This window comes from Saccopteryx bilineata, chromosome 9, assembly GCF_036850765.1.
Source record: "Saccopteryx bilineata isolate mSacBil1 chromosome 9, mSacBil1_pri_phased_curated, whole genome shotgun sequence".
Taxonomy (NCBI): domain Eukaryota; kingdom Metazoa; phylum Chordata; class Mammalia; order Chiroptera; family Emballonuridae; genus Saccopteryx; species Saccopteryx bilineata.
In genome coordinates, this window is record NC_089498.1 from 13780868 (window position 1) to 13807651 (window position 26784).

At 42.6% G+C, this 26784-nt stretch overlaps 1 non-coding gene across 1 annotated transcript; it reads right to left on the bottom strand.

Annotated features, from left to right (window-relative positions):
• Positions 1 to 12745: 12745 nt before the first annotated feature.
• LOC136313769 (U6 spliceosomal RNA) lies at positions 12746 to 12852 on the bottom strand. Its single transcript, XR_010727211.1, has one exon. It is a non-coding gene; the product is annotated as a U6 spliceosomal RNA (small nuclear RNA).
• Between the last annotated feature and the right edge of the window lie 13932 nt (positions 12853 to 26784).

Here is a 26784-nt window from a genome sequence, read left to right on the forward strand (position 1 = left end):
GCTTTGTGAAGTGCACAGCATGGAGCCTGGTATACCTTGCGCTATGGACCCAACATTCGTATCCCGCCTAAATGGGTTTTAGGCTGGATTAGGTCATGATGATGCAAACCCCAAGAGTGGAATTAGTGCCCATATTGAAGACACCCCAGAGAGCTCCCTCACCCTCTCGGTTACATGAAGGCACAGAGAGACCATGGTCATCTGTGAACCAGGAAGCAGACCCTCACCCGACACCAAGTCTGCTGGGACCTTGACCTTGGACTTCCCAGCCTCCAGGCCTATGAAAATTGAATTTCTGTTCTTTACTAGCCACCCAGTGTATGGTGTTCTGGTATAGCAGCGTGAATGGACTGAGATCCCTTGGGTGTTAGATAAGAGTTCATTTTCAATTTCTTTGAGCTGAGTAACATAAAGGGAAGCCAGGCTGTATGTGTTCGAGGAAAGTGGGCACACAGGCACATGGACACACGGACACACGGACGGTGTGTTCACCAGACTTTTCCCATGTGTTTTCCAAACCTGTGCCTATACAACATGTATGTATCTGTGTGTGGCGGTGGGGACTACTGTGTTTATTTCTACTCAGCCTGGCTGCAGGCTCCTGAAAGGGATGATAGATAAAATTTTCTATCATGGTGATGATTTGTTTTTAAGATCAATTTGGTACACATGGTCTTCTCACAAATGGTAATCTTGTATTTAAGAATGACATTTTTTTTTCTTTAAAAAGATTACCTTTGATTTCTGTAACAAAAAATAGTAATTGCCTTAAAACAGCAGCATCAAAGGTCAGGGCTCTGCAGCAGGGTTTATATTGTTCTTTTCTTAAAGGAAGTGCTTACTAAACAATGCCGGCAGACCCAGTGATGACCCAGTAACCGGACCAGTACAAACAACATCATCGAGCAGGGGCTTGGAGCAGCGAGATCAGTGGAACAGAGATAGGAAATTAAAGAATGGAACTGCCTTTGGACCCAGCAATCCCACTTCTGGGAATAATAGATCCTAAGAATCCAGAAACACTCATTCTTAAGAATGTACACAACTCCTATGTTCATTGCAGCATTGTTTTCTTTTCTTTTTCTTTTTTTACAGAGACAGAGAGTCAGAGAGAGGGATAGATAGGACACACAGACAGGAATGGAGAGAGATGAGAAGCATCAATCATCAGTTTTTCATTGTGACACCTTAGTTGTTCATTGATTGCTTTCTCATATGTGCCTTGACTGTGGGCCTTCAGCAGACCAAGTAACCCCTTGCTCAAGCCAGTGACCTTGGGTACTGGTGAGCTTTTGCTCAAAGCAGATGAGCCCGTGCTCAAACTGGTGACCTTGGGGTCTCGAACCTGGGTCCTCTGCATCCCAGTACGATGCTCTATTCACTGCGCCACCGCCTGGTCAGGCTGCAGCATTGTTTTCAATAGCCAAGAGCCGAAACAACCCAAGTGCCCATCAGCAGATCAGTGGATAAAAAACTGTAGTAGATTTACACAACGGAATCCTACACAACCATAAAAAAGAAGCAAATCTTACCCTTTGGGACAGCTCCGATGGACCTGGAGGTCATTATGCTAAGTGAAATAAGCCCGTCAGAGAAAGACAAGTACCCTATGATATTATTCATATGTAGAACCTAATGAACAAAATGAACTAACAAGCAAAATAGAAACAGACTCACAGATAGAGAGCTGACTCACAGCTGTGGGGGGGAGGGGTGATTGCAGGGAGGTAGGGGAGGCGGAGGAGGGTATGGGGTGTAAATATTAATGTGGTGTACAGTAATGTGTTGTAGAATTGGGCACACGAAACCTGTATAGTTAAATTAACCAGTGTTAAGTTAACCAGGGAGTGGGGGTAGGAAATAACACATTTGTAAAACAAAACAAAATAAAACAGTGTAACCCCAATAAAACTCAATTTTAAAAAAAGCACCAGGAGAACCACCAATCCCTGCCCTCTGTGAGAAGGGGAGGCGGTTCAGTGAGGCTTGACTAAGAGTTGCATTTCATTGGTGGGTCAGATTGAGGCTATCCAACCCTGATGTTTGCAAAAATACTTCAGAAATGCCTTCTTAGCTCATAAAGAGCAATTAGATGCATCTTCATTTTGTCATCACAAGCACAGACACTGCAACAGGCAAACAAAATGAATGAGCATGCCTGAAACGAAAAGCCACCGTCCCTGCAGCCTCTGGTCCAGATCACACGCCAGAGGGGATAGAGCCAATCACCAATCCGCAAGGACCTGTCACTGCTTGCTTTGGAAATGTGGCACCTGCTGGCTTAACATGTCCCCCTCTTTATATGACTTATTTTCCATGCTATTATGTCACTTAGAGAGGGCCATTTGGCTTCTCTTTGATGTGCATCAGGAAGGAATATTAATTGCAGTGGGCTCCACGGGGCAAGGACCCAGGCAGGCAGAATGTTACTGGAGCTGTATCAAAGCTCATGCTATGTATGAAAGCAAAGCTCCTGCGGGGTCTGCCAACCCATACGGTGTCACGTCTTATTTCAGAGGACAACACAGTCCTGGTGGGAACTGACTAACTTACGATCGGTGTCGGATCCTCCGATGCAACTTTATAGAAGTCAAGTCTCTGCTCTCAGGAGAGTCTGTACCGGGTAGTAACTAACCTAACCAGCCCGGTCATGTCCATTCCCTTGAGGCGTTTGAATCTAACACATACAGGGAGATATTCTTGTGTCCACGGGAGCCGAGAGACAGATGGAGTGAAGGAAGTAAGCAAGAGCCGTAAGAAAATAGGACCACCAATGAGCCAAAATCATGACATAGTTGTGACAGGAAAGACTCAGATAACAGTATAGTTCTAGCAAAGAACATAGTTCTTTGACAGTCTAGAGACATAGTCTAGAGACAGCTCATAGTTCTAGCAAACGTACACTAGCCAGGAACTCTCCAAACCACATAGTAACTCTGTTCACCTTTATTGCATGCCGAGAACACATGCATTGTTCTCTTCTGATCCTAATTTGAGATGCGGTAAAATGCAAAGTTGAGGCAGATCAAACGTTCTCCTGAAATTTAAAGGGCGGCCAGTGGGTGAGCTGGGCTAGCCATTCCACGGTGTTACCTCTCACCTGGGCAATGCAAACTTGCCGTGGCATCTTATATAATGTACTTTAAATGACTTCAAGGACAAACATATTCCATGCTTCCTCTTTTGGCTCCTATATCCTTAAAATATGCCTCAAACGCTATCCTGTGTCTTTGCAATACATTCAAGAGCTTCTGGGCCAGGTTCAGCTGCTTATGAGAGGTTTCACCCTGGACATCATTGCAATGATCTGACTCCTGGTTTCTCTTCTGCAGCCCAGGGATAATAATCACAACAACAGCAAGGGGCCTGGGGAGCGCACTATATAGGCGGTGCCCAGCAAACCCTTCTGGACACAGCTCCTTCACCGCTGAACTGGAGACTTGGCACGGGGGCTTCATGACGTTTGTCGATTCAACTCAAGAGAACTCAAAATGCTTAAGAATAATAATAAATGCTCACTAGGAATCTAGAGCTCTTTCTTTGAGCACCTACTCTTTTTTTTTTTTTTTTTTCTTTTTTTTACTGTTTATATTATATTTCAGCTGGTCGCACTGGGAATTACTTCCCATGCTGCAGAATAAATCTTTTACTCAAAGGAAAAGTGGAAAGTGGCAATATGTCCATTACTTTCCTGCTTTGAGTTTCTCGCTTTCTCTTTTTGGTGAGCTGTTTTTGGAGAGGAGGAGGTTGGTTGTGCATTAGCTACACAGCATCAATATCATGTTTTTCCTGAAGGGACACATCTTACAAATCACTCCTTGGTTTTGAACAAATATTGTGGTGAGCAGTGCTTCTGGGAAGAATCTGGCCTCAAGAGGCTACTTATTGTCATCTAGCTCCCAGAGTAACTGAAATAACGTTGTTTTGCTCAAGTCATCTCACCTTTAACATCATTTTTTGAAAGTATGGATGTAAACACGGCAGAGAAAGGACACCTTCTCCCTGTTCGTTGCTGTTTTACTTTTACAAACCTCTGCACACATGTGTGATCACCACAGAGCCCACATTCTGAATCATTTTTAAGATTTTCTTCATCTCTCCTAAGTTGATATAATATGATCTCACATAAAAATACATATATACACATACAAACACATGCTTATATGTGTGCATACGTGCATGCACGCAATTTTAAATTGTTAGCACAATTAGTAAATCTCAGTGAGGATGGGAAGGATTCGACTTTCACGAGAAAATAACAATCATTTTCTGTTTGGTTTTGGGCATCTGTAACTGAAAAAACAATAACGGTAGGTATGTTGTCTTATTTAATATCCAGAAACACTGTGAGTAAAAGGTTTTTAACTCAATTTTCCAAAAAAAAAAAAAAAAAAGATTAAGGAGATAGTTCATCGTTCATAAAGAGAATAAAGATCATGTTTAGAATCTGAATTCAGGTCTGTCTGATTCAGTTACCTGGACTCTTTCATTATTATGATTATTGATTGGCTAATTCATTTATTCTAGCCTCACACTGCGTTTGTTAAACATATAAAGAAGTTTTTTTTTGTGATCGTAATCATTATTTATTGAGTTTATTTGGGGTGACACTGGTTAATAAAGCTGCACTGGTTTCAGACGCACAGTTCTACAACACATCTGCGTACGCTGCACTGTGTTCACCCCCCCAACTTGTTCCCATCCATCACCATTGAACCCCCACCCCGTACACTCCTGCACCCTCCAGCGCCCCCCACAATAACCACACTGTTGTCCGCACCTGTGAGTTTTTTCTTTTTTGTCCTCTTGTTTTTAATCAGTTCCTGCACCCTCCTTATTCAGCCTCCCCAAAGCTGTCAGCCCGCTCTCTCTCTATGAGCCTGTCTCTATTTTGCTTGTTAGTGGCATTTTGTTCATTAGATCCCATTAGAGAAATCATATAGTACTTGTCTTTCTCTGACCGGCTTATTTCTCTTACCATGATGCTCTGCAGGCCCATGTGTGCTGTCTCAAAGGGTAAGGTTTCCTTCTTGGTTGTGGTCAAGTAGTATTCCACTGTGACAATGTACCACAGCCTTTTTATCCACTCAGTTACTGATGGGCATTTGGGCTGTTTCCATATCTTAGCTATTGTAAATAACACCGCAATGGCCACAGGGAGAAATAAGAAGAAGCCACAGAATCATAGAGAAATTAGGGACTAAATGAAACTCTTGAGCCTACAACGTATGAACCTAATGGGAAGGGCAAATCTTCCAAATTCCCCTTGTCGGACATCAACACAAACCTGCAAATGATTGGGACGCCTGGTAGTCAGTTTGAAGCTCTTTACTGCATGTGACTATTTTAACTTAATTCTCTTTTTGCCTCCAACTCTCATGTTGCCTTACCAGGTGATATTATGGAGAAAATTCCAGAAAAAGAGATTGTTATTGGTAATGCCAAGAAGAATACTATCTAAATATGGAGAGAACAAGACAAGGTTGTCTATCAAATTAGCTGAAGGTGGAGTTCAGGAACAAAGGGGGAGGTAGGATGAACTCCATCCTCTGTTCCCTAACCCGTAAATCTCTGGAGAGTCAGTTAGAGTAGGTTGTGGCTGACACTGTGTGTTCCATAGCATTCATCTGACTTTCCAAGGGCATGGTACTTAGTTGACATTTGGACTTAATAGGTATTTCTTGAGCATCTACTATTTTTCTAATATAGTGATATTATACCTAGTGGGTTAACTGGGGGTCCTTACAGGGAACTTTTATAACACAGAGGGACCTCAAAAAATGGAGGGATGTTACTTAAGCTTGGGACTATTTTAGTAAAATACAGACAAAGGAGATTATAACTGCAATAGAGTAGGTGTATATTTAGTTTGCTAGGGTTACAGTCAAGCATCGAAGCTGGGTGACTTGAACAACAGGAGTTCACTGTGTCACAGTGCTGGGAGGCAGAGAGAACACATCCAGATGTCAAGGGGATTGGTTCCCTCTGAGGGCTGTGAGGGGAGGATCTGGTCTAAGCTCTCCTGGCTGGCTGGAGTCTTCTCTGCCCTTCACATCATTTTCCACTATAGGTGCCTGTCCCTGTGTCCAAACTTCTTCTTAATAGGGACACCGGTCATACTGGATTAGAGCTTATTCTAATGACTTTAACTTGGTTACCTTTTAAATACCTTATCTTCCAGTTGGGCCACATTCAGAAGGACTGGGTATTAGGACTCCTACACACCCTGTTCTGGGGACCCAATTCACCTCATAATGGTAGGTAATGAACGTGACTGCAGAAATCCACTGTGTTCTGAAAGCTCCTTCGCAGGACCCCAAGCTCATTTCATTGCATAAGACAGCCCCGAATGTAGGAAATGTAGAAACATCAAAGATTTGGCCAGGTATTAATAGAAAATAAGAGTCATTTCTTTACCTCTCATGACATCATTTTCTTTTTTCTGAAATTAATTTCTTAACACAACCCAGGTATTGCACATGTAACTGACTTCCAAAATTGTTTTAATAGCACTGGGATGATTTTACCTCCTGCCCAGTGGGGTACATCTGAAAGAATAACATTCATCTGAAATTCAGATTATGGCCAGTTTACAGAAATCGTATTTTCCTCCCGTTATTTTACAAGGATGTCCTGGATACTATAGCTTTCTAAATGGGGTTTATCACTATAGGTTATATTCCTGGAAATTTAAGTTTTGCATTTAATTTTTCTAATAAGAATTTCATGTCATTGAATTTGTGAAATCTGATCTTAATGTTTTATGATTAAAATTTTTATAATTATTGTAAAGCTTTACAAAACACAGCATGCAATAGAATAATGAAATTCTTTTTAGGTACGATACATGGTAAAATTACACTTCAATAATTTGGTGTCTTTTAACTAGACTTCATTTCCTTTTTTCAAGAAGGTGGTAGTAGCCTCATTGTTCTTGGGTGCATAGAAAAGCTGCTATTTAAAATGCTAAAGTTAAAAATTTGCATGATAATGAAACTGGTAACAGTTCAATGTCTTATTCTAAACCACAGAGTTCAAGCATTGTACCCTCTGGGCCAAGACGTCAAATTTTCTACCTAAGATAAGGAGTTAAAAAAAAATCCATAAAATGTAAATGCCTTTCATTATAATATTTTAAATAGGTCTATCTCCTATTTTCTTATTTCTACATTGTCTTCATCAATGTAAGCCTGTGACATAAATTTTAATACATGATTTATGGTTACAAATTTATTTTTTCATTCTCATTTATTATGGGGTGTCACATTTTATCATGCCAGCATTTAATCATCTCCTGTCTGCATATTAATGGTTATGAATATCATACCTGTGTAGACCCAAGAAGCCAGGAGCTTAGCTGTCTCAAAGTGTAATGGTTGAGTGCCTTGAAAAGTAGGTTTGGAAAAAAACAAAAAACAAAAAAAAACTTTAGATGTCTTTGTATATGCGCGTGTGTTATGAAGTGAAAGAGAGGGTTTTCTACTATGTAGGATCATCTTGGGTAAATTGATTTTTCATAAGCCCCCATTATTTGTCCATCTACAATTGTACTGAACATATAATAAGCCTTGTGTCAAAACCATGTGAGATCATAAACGAGGCATTAGTAAGTTTTAGTCTCATTTTTAGACCAATAGCAAATACAGAAATGCCTCTAGGTGCGTTCATTCCTATTTCATCACTGGCCAAAATGCATCAATGAAAAGGCATGTTTTTTAAAAAAGTTAGAGTTTATCTAAACTTGAGGACAGGAGGTGTGGGGAGCTGATTAGGAAGTAGATTTGTATTTAAAGACAAGTAGGAAATCTGTCACTACAAAAGCTTGGCATCAGCCACGGAGTGTGCGCTGCTGACTCCCCAAATGGAGGTGAAGTGGGAGGAACTCAAGAACCCAGGAGGAAGGAGGGTCTAGCTTAATTAGAGAAACTGCGTGCGTGACGGGTGTTGTAGCAGAGAAACAGAAATGGGATAAGCTGTCCTCCTTGCCTTTGAGAATGGCTCCAAGGGACAATTTCCTTAACTCACAAAGAGAATCAGAAGACAAAATTATTGAAGACGTTCTCAAGTGTATAGCACTGTTCAGAAAGGAGAAGGTGGTTTGTCATGGATATGTAGGTGGCTGTGAGGATGGAGAATTCGGGCATCTTAACCCCTGTATTCCAAAATAGAATATTGATCTTGAAATAAACTGGACCAGTCTTCAAAATCTGTTACCCTGGTTTCTAAAGAAGAACTTTCTGACAAAACCATCGCTGTTAAAAATAAGGCCCTTGGCCAATCTTCTTTTGATTATATTTTCCTGTCCTTTTAGGAAAAACTTTAAGGTTAAAACAACACTAGTGTAATAAAGCAAGTTCTATGAAGCTGATGGAGCTATTTTACTAATGGAAATGTAGATTTTTTGAAAAAGAAGAGAAATTGTGCTTTATCAGAAGTTCCTAAAAATTATTTGTCTTTTCAGACATGATGAAGGTCACATGAGTAATAACACTTATGGATGTTAACAAAATCAACAAAAGCTTTGCAAGGAAATAAACTGTACAATAAGACACATCAACAGCTATTAACAATATACCAGTGTTGCTCTCTAAGCATTGTGAAATTGCCAAGCATATAAGTGATATGCATTTTTTCACATCCTATATGCAATACGTCCCCTGTTGTCTTCCATTCAAGAAAGCACATTATTTGCAACTTCGCAGGTGATTGATGATATCACATTGAAAACTTGAATCTGTCTGTTGCATACATTTAATGACCATTGATTTAAAATAAGTTGCTTCAATGGTATAACCTAGGCTATAATGTTAATAGCTGAATGCTTCCTCCAAGATTCACCTTTTTTTTGAGCAAGATACACAAAGAGATTCTAAAAGGTGTATTAAAGCAAATTTTGGAAAATATGAATATTTGTTTACTTTGGCTGACAGGTATATAGGTATTATTAAATAACGTTAAACTCTTACTTTAAGCAGCTCAAAAAACACACACACAGATATGTAAACAACATCTTTTTATAGGAAAATAAAAATAAACCTCCATTAAAATAATTGATTTTTAGGCCCTGGCAGGTTGGCTCAGTGATAGAGCGTCGGACTGGCGTGCAGAAGTCCTGGGTTTGATTCCCGGCCAGGGCACACAGGAGAAGCGCCCATTTGCTTCTCCACCCCTCCCCCTCTTCTTCCTCTCTGTCTCTCTCTTCCCCTCCTGCAGCCGAGGCTCCATTGGAGCAAAGTTGGCCCGGGTGCTGGGGATGACTCCTTGGCCTCTGCCCCAGGCGCTAGAGTGGCTCTGGTCGCAACAGAGCGACGCCCTGGAGGGGCAGAGCATTGCCCCCTGGTGGGCAGAGTGTCGCCCCTGGTGGGCGTGCCGGGTGGATCCCAGTCAGGCGCACGCAGGAGTCTGTCTGACTGTCTCTCCCCGTTTCCAGCTTCAGAAAAATACAAAAAAAAAATTGATTTTTAAACATATAACCTATTTTATTGTATAAAATATTTCTTAAAATCTACTGTATCCTATCCTTGTTGACTAGAGATGTAAAAATTCTCAACAAAATATAGGCAGAACAGATTCAAGAATATAGGAAAGTGTTTATACACCCTGACCAGGTGGGATTTCTCCCTAGGATGCAAGAATGGTTCGACATTACACAAATCAATAAATGTAACCCATCACATCAATAAATAAAAAATAAAAATACATGATCATCTCAATCAATACAGAAAAAGCATTTAAGACAATACAAAATCCTTTCAGAATAAAACCTCTCAGCAGATGAGTGTAGAAGGAACATACCTCAACAGAATAAAGGCCATGTACCACAACCCCAGAGCTAACATTATACTCAACCAGAACAATTAAAAGGGTTTCCTCCGAGATCAGGAACAAAACACGGTTGCCCATTCTCACCACTTCTATTCAATATAGTACCAGAAGTCTTAGAGCAATGGGGCATGACAGAGAAATAAAGGCATCCAAATTGGGAAGGAGGCAACATTGTTACTATTTGCTAATGACATCTTTTAGATAGAAAATCTCAGAGTCCATGAAAACACTGTTGGGATTAATAAATTCAGTAAAGTGGCAGGTTACAAAATGAATTTAGAGAAATCAGATCTTCTGTGATATGTAAGCGGTGTTTGAGAAAGAGTAGCCTAACAGATTGTGGGGTAAACAAGTATTTTTTTTTAGGTTTGCTTGCTTGTACTGGGGCAGCATCATGAGTGTAGAGTCTGTGGAAGGCTGTGGGTGCTTGACCTCAGGGCAGCAGATTGCAAATTGCTTGGGAGGTGTGCCTGTTTGCTACTGTTTGCTGGAGGAGGGATTTTTCTCCCGAGCCTGTTTTGCTGGAGAGTTGAGAGAGAGAGAGAGAGAGAGAGAGAGAGAGAGGTCGCTGATGGGCTTTGGAGCCCTGAGATTTTGGCCTGGCTTGTTGTGCCAGGGCCTGCTGAGGTTGGTGAGTTCTGAGAGAGAAGAATGCAGTTTTCCCTGCCTGTTTGCTCTTCTGCCGTTATAAGACTCTAATAAACGGAATGGCCCACCATTTTCTGGCTCCACAGTTTCTTTACCGTCTGCCTGAATCCGATGGGAACATGCATAGCCATGATGGCAGCTGCTGGCCTTACACCCATATAAAAACCAGCCAACCAATCCACTGGCCCATCAGAATAAACTGAGAGAGGTCTTATCCTCTGTGCTGGGCTTGTGGAATGAGTGAATGCTAGTTTCCATGGATCCAAACACACACACATGTTGAAGCCCCTTTCCCCAGGGACCTTAAGGGTGACCTCACACCAAGAAGCACAAAACGGAGGAGCAAAAGATGACTACAGCCTGTCCACCATGGCCAGCACACTCAGAAACGCGATCACACCACCACAGACACTCGGTACATAACAACTGGCTGCACTATTTAAATTCCTTTGATGATGAAACAAAAAATGAAAAATACCGTTTACTTGAAACTTTTAAACAACAAAAGTCTGCAGGAGACTTTTAAATACCCCTGTTTTTCATTAAGTCTTAAGGATAGAGCTTATTTTTCTAATTATTGATTATTTGGGGTATGTATATAAACATGTATTTTAAAAAACATGGGAAGCAAAAGGGAGCAGTTAATTAGGCAATATAACAACAAAACTTTTGATTTATTGGCCTCACACTGAGAGTAAATACATTTTGTAGGAAAACACTGATGACATGATTTAAATGAGTGGATGGAGGCTGCGTTACCCTTGTAGCCTTTGGCTTTCTCCTCAGTAAATGGAACAATGACATGGCTCTTAAGGCTCCTTTTGACAACTCATTGCCTTGGTTATAGGATGCAATTTGTTCTCATAAGACTAACTCTGTCTCTATTTCCAGAAAGGCATTTTCTCTAACGAGGCAATATTAGTTGCTGTATTTTTCCCCCACAAAGCAATAATATTCCTTTGAATGTGGGAAATTCTAGCTCAGTGCCACACAGCTACAGACACATATACACACATACCTATAAATATACTCACTACAGTGTCTTAAAAAGCACAAACTTCCAGCTATAACATAAACAAGTCATGGGGATGTAATTCACAACATGATGACTCCAGTTAATACTGTATTATATATTTGAAAGTTGCTAAGACAGGGAATCTTAAACATTGTTTTTTGTTTGTTTTTATTGAGAGACAGGTAGATAGGGACAGACAGGAAGGAAAGGAGATGAGAGTATCAACTCATAGTAGCAGCATTTTTATCGTTAATTTATTACTTTCTCATATGTGCCTTGAAGGGGGTGGGGGAAGGATGCCAGTTGAGCCAGTGACCCTTTGCTTAATCCAGCAACCTTGGGCTTCAAGCCAGCGACCTTTGGGCTCAAGCCAGCAGCCGTAGGATCATGTCTGTGATCCCGCACTCAAGCTGGATGAGTCCTTTCTCAAGCTGGCAACCTTGGGGTTTTGAACATGGGTCCTCAGCATCTCAGGTCGACACTCTATCCACTGTGCCACCACCTGGTCAGGCGATCTTAAACATTCTTATCACAAGAGAAATAATGTTTTGTAAGTATGAATGGTGGCAGCTGGTGACTAGACTTATCTTAGTTATCTTGGTAATCATTTCTCAATATATACAAATACTGAAATACTGTACACCCGAAACTAATATAATGTTGATGCTCTATGGCAATTATAGCTCCATGAAAACATACATAGTCCCTTCATTCCGCTTAACTTTCCTGTTAGACTATAGTTGGGGTCATCAGTTTAGCGGAGAGCTCATCTAGGCTAAGGGTGGCTAGGTCGGTCTCTGAGATGACATTTGGCTGCCTCTGCCGCATGTTTTGGGGACCATGGACTACCTGGGGCATACGCTTTTCACTGCGAGGGCACAGACATAAGAGGACAAGAGGTGTCAAAGGACCGTCGGACAGTATCTGATGAGATCAATTTCCTAGCTCGGGGAACACTTACTTAGTCTTGTAATTTTTCCCCCCTAATTTTATTGTATATTGGTCTCAGGTGTACAGCACAGAGGTTAGACAACCGTATACTTTACAAAGTGCTCCGCTCGGTCTTTCCGGTGCCCCACCTGGCACCACACATAGTTATCACAATATTATTGGCTGCATTCCCTGTGCTGTGCTCGCTTCCCCATGACTGTTTTGTAACTTCCGGTGTGCCTTAGTCCCTTCGCCTCTTTCGCCCAAGTACGCCCACTCCCCTCCCCTCTGGCAACCTTCAGTTCGCTTTCTGTAGCTATGAGTCTGAAAAATATGAAACACTCCATGAATCTGTGTGTCGTCCTTGCCCAGCGGTGATGCGAATCTTCCCTTCATCATTCCAATGTTAGCATATTTGCTGCTGAAGTGAACACAGTCCTGTAACATTTTGAAGGTTGAAAGATTGCTAATAGATGTGCTGGGTACCGCCAGGATGTCATCTCAGTCTCTTCAGCCCTAATCTGAGGATCACGATAACATTGCTGGAGAATTATTTTGGGAAGCACCTGTGAAAATGCCTCAGAGAATGTATAATAAGCCATTACGTGCCACATGGCTGGTCCATTGGCCCATCTACTTTTCAAGTGTTTTAATAACAATTTCGTAGTAGGACGTAATAAATATGATGTTTCAGTTTAATCTGTCTTGTTATCTCTCAGTTGTTACTTATATCATGCTATACATGAAATGAAATTATGAATTCAAATAAACACGTATTTGAATTCTGCCTGCATTTACTAGTTGTGAGATGGTGGTCAGTCATGGGCAATAAGCCTTGAAGAAACTTTCTTACAAAGCTGGCAAAATAATGCCTCTCTCACAATTATTGTAAGTAATTAAAAGGGCAGTGCTTTATTTGTATGTCACTTACCATTACATCTGCTCCATCAACGCATGCAAAAACTGATAGCTCTCTTTACCACCAATCTAAAATTTTTATAACTGCAGAGATGAATAATTTGTCACATGCATGTTTTCAGGTAATAACGTCATCTCTGTAAGTTAAGTTGTAAATACTTTGAATGAGTCTATGCTACAATATATTTTTGCTACCAGACTAGCAAGATGCTAAAATTCAACAGATGTTTTATGATGTGTTCTGTTTCCCAGGTATGCATGGATTGGAAGCCTAATGGAGTCTGTTTTTCTTCTGAACCCTGCTGTGTTAGCAAAACCAAATGACAGGGTGCGGGTGGTGGCTGGGGAGAAGGAGAGATAGTCATACTGTATAGTGGTTTTGTATTAGGTCAGTGTGTCTTACAGATACTTGAAAAATAAAATTACATTTGCCTCTCATGAAAATCTCTCATGGAAATGAAAGCCAGAACTTGTGTGGGAGAGCCACAGTCATGAGAGTTTGCGAGAATCTCAGAGTTTCTACTCCAACAACCCTAATGTATATGTCTTGGCCTCACAATCCAAGATGGCTTCCAGCACTCCAGCCATCAGATCCACACTCCAGGTGGCCAGGTAAAAAAAAAAAAAAAATGCAAATTATTTCTTTTAATTTCCTTGCTAGCTGTACCTCATAAAACTTTCAGTGATAATCTCTCTTATTGGCACATGACCTCATCTACCTTCAAGAAATATTGGAAGATATTCCTTATTATGTGGGAAGTGCTGTACCCACTTAAAAAGCATGATTCTGTCCCTACAGATGAAGGGGACAATGGATGTCGGAAACCACCAGCAATATACACCACAAAACCTAAAGAAAATGTTTCCCCCCAAATCATCCCAAATTAATTTCACTTAAGAAGTAACTTAGAAAATATTAATGGCTACATAATATGAAAAAATCTGGACAACTGCTTTATAAAAATATGTTCTTAATACTTGAAGACTCATTTGTAGTCTTGCTCATATAGTCGTCAGTAACTGGGACAGTTTTGTTGGGCAGTAATGAAGATGTGACAATTCTATTGCATGAGTGACATGGTGCATATTAAGTGAAGGTCAAGTCTCATCACACTGCACAATAGGAACAAAGGTTGTGTAATAATTCGAAGGGGAAAAACGATCACAATTTTGATTTTCTGTGAATGGGGACTGTTTTAATGTGTAGTTTTCTGTATAATTTATAAATTTGTGGTTTTAAACTTGTTTATCAGGCCTTGGCCGGTTGGCTCAGCGGTAGAGCGTCGGCCTAGCGTGCAGAGGACCCGGGTTCAATTCCCGGCCAGGGCACATAGGAGAAGCGCCCATTTGCTTCTCCACCCCTCTGCCGCGCTTTCCTCTCTGTCTCTCTCTTCCCCTCCTGCAGCCAAGGCTCCATTGGAGCAAAGATGGTCCGGGCACTGGGGATGGCTCTGTGGCCTCTGCCCCAGGCGCTACAGTGGCTCTGGTCGCAACATGGCGACGCCCAGGATGGGCAGAGCATCGCCCCCTGGTGGGCAGAGCATCGCCCCATGGTGGGCGTGCCGGGTGGATCCCGGTCGGGCGCATGCGGGAGTCTGTCTGACTGTCTCTGTTTCCAGCTTCAGAAAAATGAAAAAAAAAAACTTGTTTATCAGCTAGAAAACCATGCATTGTTGCCTAACCAGGCAGTGGCGCAGTGGATAGAGCGTCGGACTGGGTTGTGGAGGACCCAGGTTCAAAATCCCGAGGTCGCCAGCTTGAGCGTGGGCTCATCTGGTTTGAGCAAGGCTCACCAGCTTGGACCCAAGGTCACTGGCTTGAGCAAGGGGTTACTTGGTCTGCTGTAGCCCCACGGTCAAGGCACATATGAGAAAGCAATCAATGAACTAAGGTGTTGCAACGAAAAACTGATGATTGATGCTTCTCATCTCTCTCCGTTCCTATCTATCCCTCTCTCTGACTCTCTCTCTGTCTCTGTAAAAACAATAAATAAATAAAATCAATAAATTTAAAAAATTTGAAAACTATGCATTGTATAACTGGTTTTATGATTATTATGTAAATAATCTTCTAGTAAAATTAATTTAAATCAGCATGAGTTTTGGGCTTTTTCCTCCTTTCTTTTAAACAAGTACTTGGTAAATGTAGACAATTACTTCAGAGTGCTAAAGTTAAGCCTGACCAGGCAGGCAGTGGCTCAGTGGATAGAGTGTCGAACTGGGACACTGAGGACCCAGGTTTGAAACCCCAAGGTCACCGGCTTGAGCATGGGCTCATCTGGTTTGAGCAAGGCTGACCAGCTTGAGCCCAAGGTCGCTGGCTTGAGCAAGGGGTCACTCACTCTGCTGTAGTCCCCTGGTCAAGGCACATATGAGAAAGCAATCAATGAACAACTAAGGAGACTAAGGAGCCAAAATGAAGAATTGATGCTTTTCATCTCTCTCCCTTCCTGTCTGTCTGTCCCTATCTGTCCCTTCCTCTGTCTTTCTGTTTCTGTCACACAAAAAAAGAAGAAGTCGAGTTTACTCCCCAGTCTCCCAAAAACAGACCCATCCCCTTCCTGCTAGGCAGAGGGATCCGCCAGCCGCGCAGTATAATAATTGACACTTTTCTCTCTAATCTCCTCATTCCACATCCATCATTGGTCAGGAAAGATTTGATACCGGTTCTCCCGATGGTTCGTTTGAACCCTTGTACCTAGCGGGGGCTATAGGAGCACCTCTGGGCATGTCATAAAAAAGTGATGGAGGGACTGACTGTCCCCGTGCATGCAAGCAGTGTGTGGGTATGGAGGCGTGCCTATGTGCTAGACAGGTCTGCCATGGAGGAAGGACTGGCCGCCCAGTGCGGTCAGCTGTGCCAGGACAGCAGCCTCACTCAGCCCCGGAGCAGCTTCCCTGAACTCCGTGCCCCACCAGGCGGCCCGCATACCCTTGACTGAGGGAGGCGGGCCGAAGGGCTGTCTCGGAGGAAGTTGGTTGCAGAACAGCATTGGGTTGGCTGGAGTTTTGCGGGGCTTGCCTAGCAGTTCAGCCTCTTCCGCCCAATCTTGCTGCCTTACCCTCCTTTCTCATGCAAGGATCCCTAAGAAACACCTTGGTGCCCACGCTGCACCCCACCCTCTGCCTCTGAGGCGCCCGAGCTGTGGTCTGAGCAACCTCCGTGTGGCGGGAGCGAAGTGGCTGGTTCCCACTGCACTCTTGGTTCGATGCCCTACCTCTCTAGCAGTCTTTCACACTAAATACTGGCCGTACATTTCCACTTTACATCTCAGGGTAACGAAAATCAGAGAAAAATCACTTCATTAAAGTTACACAATTGCTAAGTTTTAAAGCAAATAAATACAGTCAAAACTCCATCTCCAGGACCCTGGCGCTCATTTATTTATTCATTTAAAAATGTCAAAGATAATTTAACGTGTTGAATTTATGCCAGATGTTCTACTAACCCTTAAGTAGGTCAAGGGGCAAAAATAACAAAGCAGAAATACACCCAATACCTTCCTCTCTGCCTTTCTGAAACTTGTGGCCTAGTGGGCAAACCAGATGTGTCCCAAATAGTAACATTTCAAGGAATTATAATTTATTGCATTTAAGAAGAGGCACATTTGCAGGCTAAGCTATAAAGGAAACCTTTGAGTTTATGCAGGAGGTAATAGAAAGCTTCGAGTGAAAAAAAAAAAGTCTTCAGATATCTAAAGGATGAATAAGATTTGTCTATGCCAATAGGCAAGTAAAGAAAATTTAAGACAGAAAATAGGATGTGCAAAGATCCTGTGATGGAACTTAGTGTGGTAAAAAAAAAAGAAAAAAAAAAGGCTCCCTGTAACTGGATCATAGAGAAGAAGAAATAAAGTGGTGACCAGAGAGGTATACATGCCAGGTAAGGAAGTCCAAGGTGAGGAATTTGGTCTTTATTGTATGCCTTACGAGAAGACTTTCAAAAATTTTCAACAGATTTGCATTTCAAAGTCATTGCTTTTATTTTTTCCTGACAAGGAAAAGCCATTAGAAAGAGGGAGAATAGAAGTGAGGTCATCCAGGAAGTCCGAGTCAGAGTTGTCAAGAGCTTAAAATGGGTAGAGCCGATGGAGTAGACAGCCACAGGGGCCGGTGTGGAGGATGCGGGGGATTCAGGTCAAACAGGAAATACGACAGACGGAACTTCCCAGTATGCCACTGGATGACTGCAGTGAGAGAAAGTACAAGCCCCTGCTTGATACTTCAGCTGAGCAGAGAAAAAAATTCCACCGCAGTAGACAAACAAATGCTCGAAGAGCAAAGCTGCTCAGTGGGTAGCACCCCCTGCTCAGAAAGCCTCAGGAGACAGGAGCCGGTGCACTCACCCCAGTCATCAGTCTTGGAGAGGTGGCAATGCACATTGATTCTTCTTGCTGGTCCACGTGTGCTCATACCTCCTCCGAGTATGCGGATTTCTTAAAGTCTCCTTCTATATCAGAGCCAAATTGTTTGATTTATAATGGTTCCTTTCATTTATAAATGTGAAGTCTGTTCTTGATCCTCTTGCCCACCTTTGGCCAATAACTTAGGAGAAGCCTTGATCCGTAATGTCATATAGATCGCTCTGCCCTGGTGCCAGATTATATACGGGCTCCTGCAGGGTCCAATCCTTCAAGTGCGAAGCAGGGTGTGGGGAAGCTCCCCTAGGGACATTTTCCTTTGTTTCCTGTACCTTGCTGATGACTTGATCCATCAGGCTTATCTTAAATTCTCTGTCATTTAGCTCCAAGGCTTCCAATATGTTAAGTCTTTTCTCCATAGATTTTTCCACATCTATTTGTGTTACCTCTCTTTCTTTTGTATCCATAATATTCGATTTCCTCTTTCTTATTGGCATCTGAGGGTGGTCTTGTTGATAGCACTAATTAGAATTAATAAAGAGTAAAAAGTAAAAAAAAAAAAAAAAAGGTAAAACACCCCACAAAAAAAAAAACAGTAATAATTTAATATTTCCCCCTTTTTTCTTTCTTCTCTTTCCCTCCTCTCCCCTCCTCAGGGAAATATTGTGCCTATAATGGAGGGCCTGATTTGGGGTGAAGAGTTCAAGGGGCAAAAAAAGGGAGTAGGGACCTACTAAATGCAAAAAAAAAAAAAAGGAAGAAAATCTTAGACAAGCATAAGATGATTTGCTTGTAACTGATGGTCGACTAAGAGATATAATGAGAGGGATAAGAAGGAACCAGAAAAAAGGACGAAAAAAAAGAATAATAAAGAAGAAAAAAATAAAAATAATAAGTAAAAATATGTTGTACTAAGTGGAGTGAAGACTAAATACAATGGAGACCTTGGGTTGGGAGAACCCAAAATGCCACAAAAATAAACAAACAAACAAGAAAAAAACAAAAACAAAAGCGAAAAAGAAAAATAAAGCCAAAAAAAGCCTTGAGTCCCAAATTAACTAATTTGTTCGTGATTGAGGATTAAATGGGAGGATAGTAAAATGAGAAAAGAAAAAACGAATAGAAAGGAAAAAATAAGAAATAGAGAAAAACGAAGGAAGAAAAAAAAAAAGAAGAGAAAAAAACAAAATAAAGCAAAACAAAAAAAAACAAAAGAGGAGAGAGTGAGAGTTAAGTGTTTTGGAGTATAACCTTAAAGGAGGGTGAGGATGAAGAAAAGAAATAAAATGTAACACTCATGGGTAGTGTAGTTCAAGAAAAGGGAAGCATAAGATGGGCAGAGAATAGAAGGACCGAGGTGGAGGAAATAAAGGCAATAAGATAGAAGAAACAAACAACAACAACAAAAAAATTAGTGGAACAAGTTGTAAAGTCTGTGGATTTTTCTTGATTTTGAGAGGTTAACTTCTTCCTTTTTCTTTTCTCTCCCTCTTCCTGGTCGGTGACTCTGTACCCCAGGCTCTGCCCCTGTGTCACACTTAGGTAGTGATTTGCAGTTGATGGTATTCTATGGCAATGTCATATAATTGGCTTTAGTCTTGCTGGTAGCCAAGGCTTGTTGGCGTTTGCAGGGTCCAACGATGAGAGAGTTTGCTTTCCTGGAGTCTCTCTCCTAGTCCCCCCTTCCTGAATTAGCAGCCTGGTGATCCAGCTATAAGGCTGCAACTGCTTCTGCCTGGGGAGTAAGAGGCTCAAAGAGCTGGGAAATCCCCACTCTAACCCCACTCAGCGCAAGGCTTTGGGAAAGGCTCTGGCAGTCAGGGCCTCCAGTGTAATCAGGCGGGGGTGGGAGTCAATTGTTGTCAAGGTGACTGTTCAGCGCCTAGCATTCAGTTAGACCTCTCAACCCAGGCTTTCCACACTTTGTAGCCTGTTTTGGCTGGGAAGAAGAGGCACTAGTCTCTGCTTGCGACTAGTGTAGTATAGATCTTATTATCTGCCAAGTCCCTCTTGTTAGCGTTTATCCCTGAATATGGAGGCTCTATCAATCAGAAGTTGCCCCCGCCCCTTTAGCGAGAGGCACTAAAAAATATCATGCCTCTTGTCTTGGATCACTGAACTGAGAGAGATCTTATCAATTAGAACCCGTGGGTGCGCAGATTTCATGGGTTAAGCTAATTTCAGTGATTGGGTCGCAGTTGTGCTCCCGAAGATATTTCAGGCTGCCTGCGCGCGCCCCTCCCCCAACGCTTGATTGTTAGCTTGAATGGCTGGGTGAGGTGCCCCGCCCACGGAGAGAATCTCCCAAGTAGGGAAGACTTCCCTGGCGCCTCTCCCGCTCGCCCCGCTGCTGGTGGCTGGGGCGCACCGGGCGCAGGATAATGGGGCACCCTGGGTGTGCGGGCCAGTAGGGCGCTCTGGGCACGTGGAATGCCCAGGGCACGCGCGCGAATGGGGTGCTCCGGGCACCGGTGGCCGGCGACTCTCACTCGCAGTGGCGGGCCACTGGGAACGTTAGCGGTGCTTGCTCTGCAACCGGACCGGGCGCGCGCCAGCAGCTGCTCGCCACTCCTGAGTGTGGGCTCACTCACCACAGGCGCACTCCCTCCGCGGCTTGAATGAACGTCCCTGCGGTAGATTCCTCCACACCCTCGTCTCTCAGATTCAAGTGATAACAGTCCTTTCGCTTTCAGTTTGTGTGGAACTCCGGAATGCTCCGAGGATAAATTTTTCTGTTTCTAGTTGATAAATTTGTTGTGATTTTGGGGAGATCTGTCGGACGTGCTGCTCACGGTGCCATTTCCGTGACGTCACTGCCATCAGGCTTATCAAAGGGCTAGCATTTTCAAGTATTTTAGAGATTGTTTGTTCTTATAAGTTAGGTTTGATTTCATTAAGACACATAACTCGCCAGCTAAAAGCCTTTCATTTTCAAAAGCATCACTCACGTTTAAACGAATACAAGGAGTGTTGAAGAGCTAGAAGGCACGGCTCAAGGAGACAAATCAATATTTTCCCCAATAAATATGGCACTTGGCGCTCAAGAGGAGAACGTGATTATCTTTCTCTGCCTTCTTGCCTCTCTCTTTCCTGGCCTTTCCTCCACAGAGTGCCAAACTGATCTTTCTGAGTCAATCTCACCATGGCAGGCTCACGATTAGACACGCCCAGGATGGTTGCCTACTGCCCACAGAATGAAGTACCAACACCTTCGCCTGGCCTCTACGGCGAATCGAAATCGGTGTCCAGGCTGTGTTTTTAGTGTCACCTCCTGCCACACCTGCCCGACGCACACTCTCTCTCCCTCCAGCGTGGCTCAGGGCTTCCCCAACAAAACGAGCTCACACTCATCTCTTAGGTTTTCCGGGTGGTATTGCTCACATTTAAAATTCCCTCCATTTTCTTCTCTTCTGGAAAAACATGCTTACAATCCAAGACCGGTTTCTGATGCCACCTCCCCTGAAGACCCTTCTTAGTAGCCATGTGGTTGATCCTTTTCTGATTTCAACAGAGCTCTGTAAATATTTTTATTTCCTTCGTCCTAGTATTTTGTGATGTCTTCCTGATGTGACTGTCCAGTGTCAAGTGCTTTTGGTGAGTTACAGAATTTGAGGAAGATACAACAGAGACATGTTAAGGTATTTAATTTGGGGGGTAAGTGACATAAGGTTCTTGACCTTGCAGAATATGGATTCAAACAGTTACTTCATTGGGCAGCAGAGGACCTGGTGCATAGAGGATATCACAAAAAGGCTTATTGTGGACTTGTGTGCTCACAAAACAAAGAAGCAGAATACTAATGTGTATGACAGGTTCATATTTCTTGTGAACAGCGATTGAAACGAAAAGGATGCATCTAGCCTAATTCCATTTTCTTTTCTCAGAAGTTGTGTAAAAACAAACCAGTATCATTTCCAGACTGGCTACTTGGTATCATAATCAAGGGCAGTCACTGTCCGGTTGAATTTTCACAAGGGTTTGCTTCATTTAGACCACCAGCGTCTAAACTGAGGCGCAACCTGTACTTAGAAACAAAATCCTAAAAAGCTGGGAGGTGCCTCTTCCATAAGAGAAATGACAAAGTAGCCCAGAGAGTATGTAATTGTATAAGGTCTCATTTCCTTTTTCATCTGAGAACTTTGACACTATTCGACAACCTATTGATAAATTGTCAATATGATCAGATTGAACTCTGGATTATTATGGTGGGAGATGGGGAAGAGCTTTGGGTGTACAGCTAATAGTGCATATTACCAAAATCATACTGTTATTATTATTCGTTGCAGTGGAGTGCTTATTATAGGAAGTCTTACATAGAAATCTAATTTACATAACAAAGAAAACGAAAGCTTCCAATAAGTGGAACGAAAGCCCTTTTCCTCTAAGTTTTCTTGACTTCTCCCACCTGCCTTCTCCGGACTAACACACAGAGGACACCCTTACATTCATTTCCTGAATAAAAGGGCACCTGCGAACATAGTTTGGCAACTCCCAGTGTGTAGGAAAAAGCTTGGATTTTGGAGTCAAAGAAATCGGAATTCCGGTCCTGTCATGATCACACATACACTGTGTTCATTTCACACGAGTATCTTTGCCTCTCTAAGCTCCAGTGTTCTTTTCAATAGAATGTGGATCTATTGTACAGGCATTTTCCCCCCTCATAATCGTTACAATAAGTGAATAATCACAATAATGAGAGACAACATATATTGAGAGCTCACCATGTGTCAAAAAGTGTTCGAAGTATTTTTCCCTGTGTGATCGACTTTAATTGCCACAAAAGCTCTGTGAAATAGGATACGTTATTTTCTCCTTCTCCCTTTCTACCTGCGTCAGCACACCTTCTTCTCCTTGTCATTCTTTACAGAAGACCCTGAGGTAGCAACATCAGTATGTGGTGGAGTCAGGGTTCACACCAAGGCAGCTCACCCCCAAATCGCTCCTGTGATCCGTGAGCCTCTGTGCTTATCCTGAGTGGTGCATAGTCAAAGCCCAGGGTCTGGGACCTCCTCAGTAAGTGAAAATCCTCTCCGTATCTACGTGATTCCAAATCAATTACAGCGACCAGTAATAACTGTCATATCACCCTTATTGACATAATACCAAAAAAGGCACATATTTAAATACACCAATTCGATGTTGTATTTCAAACGCCTTTGAATATTGATGAAATTATATTTGATATGCACTGAAGTTTTACATTATCATTCACTTGTATGAATATTCCCATGTTGAAAAGGGTCGATCCTTCTTTTTTTTTACAGAGATAAAGCTAAGGATTCCAAAACAGAAAATCACAATGAGAGCTGATCATATGAAATAAAGAGTATTTGTCAGTCCTCAAGGTAATCATATTTGACCTCTCAGTAATCTCAGATGGAGCGAACGATTCATTCTGTCCCTTTGTATGCAATGCATTTCTGTTTTATCTTCTGTGTCCCCATGTTCTCTATCTCTGTCCCCTTTTGAGGTCGTCTCCTCACACACATCCCTGAAATGTCTGCCTTTCAAAGTGGTCAGCCCGAGCCCTCCTGCCGAGTCCACTCTCTAAAACTTACTCAACATGGTGTCACCGGCTAGCACCCGGACCCCCACGGTGACTGCGGCCCAGCCACCCGCCCTGAGAGGTAAACGTGTAGAGTCAGAATTGACTAGGCCACCTGTAATCTCGTAGTTTGAACATGTTGTCCCATGTGCGTGCGTGGTGGTCTAAACGGCGTCACCTAAAGCAGCGTGTTTCAGATATTAAGAAAGGTTTATGGGAATAGTACAGATAGTAAAACTCTCCATTTCAGGTTAAGCTGGAAAACCTATGGTGGTTTTTTGATTTCTTAGCCTTCCCATCCTCTTCTCCTCTGCCCCTTCCCCCTCCCTCCTCATACCTTTCCATCTGTTATTTTTTTTCTTTTCCTCCTTTTCCCTTCCTTTCTCTTTTCTCCTCTAACTCCAATTGCTCCACTGATACCTAGTCTCATACTTCAGACAAGCCAGGGATTAGTAATCCATAGACGATCCATGATGTTTCTGTCTCATTTCTCTCCTTTTTTAAAAAAATGAGGGCAGGCAACCACTCCTAAAAGCCAGGGCTGCAGGCCAGGACACCCAGCATGTCAAACATTTCTACCTCCTTTTCTGACCCAGCACGGTTCACCCCACTCACCCGTGAACCACACCCCAAGCTTTCAGCCAGTCTAACTTGTCCATTTAGAAAGGCTGTCTAATTCTAAAAGATCTTTTCTTTACTGATCTTACAGAGTGAGGACAGGGGTGGGGGAGTGAGAGGAATAATTGCTTCGCTTTAGTTGTTCATTGCTTGCTTGTTGTTTGTCATATGTGTCTTGACCGGGCAAGGGTTTCGAACCAGTGACCTCAGAGTTCCAGGTCAACGCTCTACCTACTGCGCCACCACAGGCCAGGAGAGAAAGGTCATCTACTTCTAATTACAACTCAAGCTGAGTTCCAAGAGAGTCTCTCCCACCCACCACTTTATTTTTAGTACTTGGGGATTCACAGACAGTCTTCGAAGTCACTTAGTTTTATGGCCCTTCACAAACAGAATTCTTCCTGACATCATTTTCCCTCCAGATCAGCAGACATTTAAGCCCGACTTCCCTCCCATCTGTCACCTCAGAACCTATTCGTTTCATTGCTGTGACTTCAAGCTGAGTGCAGAACTGGATGTGATATTTGCCTTTATTTTTATAACCCAAACTAGATCACTCGACATAAAAGCGTTTTACCGAGAGCTCACTGGAATCCGGCGCTACGTTGTTCCGGGGCAGATGGAGCTCACCGGACAGCTCAGACACCTCCCTGTACTTAGGAGCTTGCACCACTCTTTGCTGTCGTCAGAAAGAGTAGTTCCTCCAAATCTGCAAAATCACAGGCTTCTGAGAGATTGTTGCCAAGCGCTTGCAGCTCATCTCTGCCATTGGTATGAAGGATGAGGGTAAAGGCAGGAATAGGTCTCGAGACTCTGTCTCAAAAGCTATAGGGGGGGTTCACTGGGGGTGAAGGAGGCTCATTAGCATGAAAGTTGCAAATGCCCAGAAAACCAGCCCATGACCTCCAGTGCTAATCACCACCTAGGACTTGCACTGTGTTCATTGCAGCATTTTTCCTGCAAAAGGCATGATCCCAAACTGAGACACTCAAATGGCTACTTAATAACACCAGATGGATTTCTCATCTTTTTTCCCCCAGCCCTTTGAAAGAACATAACCACCTGAAAATACAATATGCTCCTTTCCAGGAAGCTCCACGGTGATTTCAGTATCTTAGACACCACTTGATGTTATACAGTTAATGAGAAAATTAAGCCCTAGCTACAATGCCACATTTTTCTTTGTTCCTAATGAACAGTGACATTAGTGCTCAATTAACAGTGACACATATAATCATAGGAGCCTGTGCTTTGATTCCAACTCAGTCGGCCTGGACCGCAAGGAGACCTCCCTGTGTGATCAGATCAAAGCCGCTATGCAGCGGGGCTTTTCAGAGAAGGGCAGAGATGAATTAGCCCGATCCGTCTAATTTTAAAGAGCATGGCTGAGGAACCACTGGGGAAGCGTCATGGCAGGGCCACGAGCCAGCCGGACTCTAAACAGGTTTATGTCACAAAAGAGACAAGGCCTCCTGCTGAGCAATGTCTGTTTGTAGCTTTCTGCTTTCTTTTTTTATTTCCTCATATCTGAAATTAAATGAGCACTTTTCCTTTTTCTATCACAGATATAAGAATACTCTTTGGCTGCGATGCATAGCACATGAATTACAATTACATCATTATATCTTTCTCGGCCTCTTGATAAAGGTTTTGATTGTTTTTTTCTTCTCAAGATCTCTGGGGAGCTTTTAGGAAGAAACTTTGGCTAATAATTAATAACGAGAGGAATCTTCCAAGGAAGTCTCATGAAACTGTTAACGCTGTTCTAATAAATCATCATTTCTGAATTCTCTTCTGCAAAATTCAGATTCCAAGGGGCAATTCCATTGGCCCATTGTATCTGGATTGACTGATGTGTAAACATAACTAATTCTGTCTTCAAAAGTCAATATAGAATATAAAAAGTCAATATAAAATAATGCATATACATTCATGGAGAACAGGATTTGCATGGTTGGGAACTTGGAGCGAGAAGCTGGTACTGAGATAATCAAAGCATATCTGTGATCACAGCCTAAATTGGGGTCTTAAAACTCAACTGCACTTTATTCTTTCTTTAGCCTCTGCTGTAGCTGCTGCACACAGAAAGGCTCTTTTCACATGCCTGTTCAAATCGTGTCAGTGTTTACCTGTCTGAAGTAGGTGAGAGCACAAAGCCACTGTCACCCGAAGAGCTCTAACTATTGTACCAGTGCTTAGTAAAGGCACCCCCAGCCTTCACTAAGTGCAGTTGAGTTTTAAGACCCCACTTTAGGCTGTGATCGCAGATACGCTTTGATTATCTCAGTACCAGCTTCTCGCTCCAAGTTCCCAACCACGCAAATCCTGTTCTCCATGAATGTATGCACATTATTTTATATTGACCTTTTATATTCTATATTGACTTTTGAAGACAGAATCAGTTATATTTACATATCAGTCAATCCAGATACAATGAGCCAATGGAACTGACCCGTGGAATCCGAATTTTGCAGGTGAGAATTCAGCTTGAGCCCATGGTCGTTGGCTTGAGCAAGGGATCACTTGGTCTGCTGTAGCCCCCTGGTCAAGGCACATATGAGAAAGCAATCAATGAACAACTAAGGTGTCTCAACAAAGATTTGATGCTTTTCTTCTCTCCCCCTTCCTATCTCTCTGTCCCTATCTATCCCTCTCTCTGACTCTCTCTCTGTCAAAAAAAAGAAAAAATCCTTGTGGCACACCAGTGTGCCGCGACACAGCGATTTAAAATCACTGCTCTACAGCTCTCTCTGAAATGAGTGAGGTAGGCTAGTTGTTGTCTAATCTGGCCACGTGGTAAAAAGATACAGGCAATTTGTTGGATGTACTCATCTTGCTTGTTTTTATCTTGGCTCAAGCCCCACCCACAGCGTCTGATTTAATTGGTGGATGGAGAGCTGGCACCTGTGTTTCTAAAGCCCCACA